The sequence below is a fragment of the Neofelis nebulosa genome, chromosome 1, assembly GCF_028018385.1.
Source record: "Neofelis nebulosa isolate mNeoNeb1 chromosome 1, mNeoNeb1.pri, whole genome shotgun sequence".
In the NCBI taxonomy this organism is placed as follows: Eukaryota; Metazoa; Chordata; class Mammalia; order Carnivora; family Felidae; genus Neofelis; species Neofelis nebulosa.
Window position 1 is genome coordinate 150,781,813 of NC_080782.1, and position 3,130 is coordinate 150,784,942.

Below are 3,130 nucleotides of genomic sequence, written 5' to 3' on the forward strand. Positions count from 1 at the left end.
CATATATTCTTTTGTTCAGCATCTTTTGTGTGATACATGTATCACGATGATGATACATCATCACTCATTTTCATAGCTGTGTGATAACCACAATTAATCTGTCCCTTTACTGTTGAGTTGAGTTTGAGTTGTTACCAGTTCCCAACTTTTGCTGCTAGGAACATACTTGTGTATGTTTCTTGGTGTACATGTGCGCTGTTCTCTAAGCATGTGGCTAGGAGTGAAACTGCTAGGTTAGAGAGTGTGTATCTTCAACTTTGCTGGACAGTAACAGCTATTTTTGTTGTTGTTGTTGTTGTTATTTGTACTATTTTGCACTCCACAGCAGTGTAATTAGTTCCCTGTACTCTGTATCTTCACTGGCACAGTATTGTCAGTTTTGATATCTTAAATTTAGCCATTCTGGTTGGCTTATAGGGGCAATCTCATTATGGTTTTCATTAGCTTTCCCCTTATTACTGTTAAAGCTGAACACATTTTTATAATTGACCATTTAAATTTTAAGTTGTTTGCTCTTTACCACTGTCTGTTGTCTTTTTCTTACTGATTTGTAGAAGTTCTTTATATATTCTGGATATGAGCCCTTTGCCAGTTTTGGATATTATTGCTGTGCAACAGATTACTCCAAAGTGTAGTGATATAAAACAGCAACCATTTTATTTTGCTCAGGCTTTTGAAAGGCAGAAATTTGAGAAGGAGTTGGCTGGGTAATTCTTACCTGGGGTCTCTCATGAAATTGCTAAAAGCTATCCAAAGGCTTGATTGGGTTGGACAGTTGGCAGGTGATGCTGGTTGTTGCCTGGGAACTCACCTGGGGCTGTCAACCAGCATCCATGGCCATTCCAGCATGGCAACCTCAGAATAGTAGAGCTGGCTTCCCCAGATAAGTACCCCAAGAGAACCAGCTGGAAGCTACATGGTCTCAAAGTGGTAGTTACAGCCTCCTGGGGAGACATACTATCCAGCTTCTAGATAGGGAGAGGCAAGGTCACACTGACGAAGAGCATGTGGGAAGGGAGATACTGTTGAGCCATCTTTGGAAAATACACTTGGCCACAATGTGCTGCTGGAATCCTCTCTCCCATTCAGTATCTTTTCACCCTCTTAATGGTGTCTTTTTTGGGGGGAGAGTGGGAAGGATGTGAGACAAAGGATCTTAAATTTAATGCAGAACCCTTATTTTCCTTATGGTTGTGCTATTTGTATCCTTTTAAAGAAATCTCTTTCTTGCATGAAGATATTTACTATTTTTTTATCATTTACAAATTTTTTTTTAAAAATTGAAAAAAAATTTAATGTTTATTTTTGAGAGAGAGAGAGAGAGAGAGAGGCAGAAAGAGAGAGAGACAGAATGCCATCGGGGGAGGGGCAGAGAGAGAGAGAGAGAGAGGGAGAGAGAGAGAGACAGAGCATGAGTGGGGGAGGGGCAGAGAGAGAGGGAGACACAGAATCCGAAGCAGGCTCCAGGCTCTGAGCTGTCAGCACAGAGCCCTATGTGGGGCTCGAACTCATGAACCTCGAGATCATGACCTGAGCCAATATCTGATGCTTAACCGACTTAGCCACCCAGGTTCCCCTATCATTTAAAAATTTTAATTGTTTTGTCTTTCACGTTTATTTTTTTAAGTTTATTTATTTATTTTGAGAGAGAGAGAGAGAGAGAAAGAGAGAAAGAGACGGACAGAGAGAATCCCAAGCAGGCTCCGCATTGTCAGTACAGAGCCCAATGAGAGGCTTGATCTCACGAACCCATGAGATCATGACCTGAGCCGAAATCAAGAGTCAAAGACTCAACTAACTGAGCCACCCAGGTGCCCCCAGGGTGGTTAGTCCTCTTACATTCAAAGTGATTGTTGATGTGGCCAGGTTTAAATTTGCCACCTTGATATCATGCTTTGGTTTCCTATTCATCGCATCTGTCTTTTGTTTCTTGTTTTGTCTTTCTCTTTTTTGGACTGAGTACTTCTATGGTTTCATTTTATCTCTCTTGTTGGCTTATTAGCCATAACTCTTTGTTTTCTGACTTTAGAGGTTGCGTTAGGGTTTATGGTATATATCTTTAACTCATATTAGTCTACCTTCAAGTGATAATATACTGCTTCACATTGTTGATGGAAGTTTGAATTGTTACCGGTTTCCAATTTTTGCTGCTAGGAACATGCTTGTATATGTTTTTTGGTGTACATGTGCCTGTTCTCTAAACATGTGGCTAGGAGTGAAACTGCTAGGTCAGAGAGTATATTCTTCAACTTTGCTGGACAGTAACAGCTATTTTTTTGCAATAGTTTACCTCCATTCTCCTCTCTCAGCTTTGATGCAATTGTTGTCATTCATTTCACTTGCTCCTATCATAAGCCCCACAACACCTGATCATTCCTTTTGTCTAGTCACTTATCTTTCAAAGACATTTAAATAATAAGAAAAAATGTTGTATATTTATCATTTCTGATCTGTCAACATTAGGTATCATTTTCTTTCTGCCCATAGGACCTTTTTTTTTTTTTTTAACATTTCTTTCAGTGTGAGTCTGCTAGTGATGAATTCTCTTAGGTTTTGTAGGTCTGAAAAGTCTTTATTACTTCTATCTTCTTCTGGGACTCTAATTACAAGAATACCAGATCATTTGATATTGTCCCATAGTTTTCCAAGACTTATTTTTTAGCCTTTTTACTTAAAATTTTTTTTTAACGTTTATTTATTTTTGAGACAGAGAGAGACACAGCATGAACGGGGGAGGGGCAGAGAGAGAGGGAGACACAGAATCGGAAGCAGGCTCCAGGCTCTGAGCCATCAGCCCAGAGCCCGACGTGGGGCTCGAACTCATGGACCCTGAGATCGTGACCTGAGCTGAAGTCGGACGCTCAACCGACTGAGCCACCCAGGTGACCCTAGCCTTTTTATTTTTAAAAAATTGGGGTAAAATGCACATAACAGAAGCTTTACTATCTTAACTATTTTTAAGTCCAGCAGCATTAACACTCACATTGTTGTGCCATCATCCCCATTGTCCATAAACAATAACTCCCCTCTCATCTTCCCCTCAACCTCTGGAAACCATCACAGATGTATTTTCCATCTGTATAAATTTGATGACTCTAGGTACTTCTTATAATTGGAATCATACAGTATT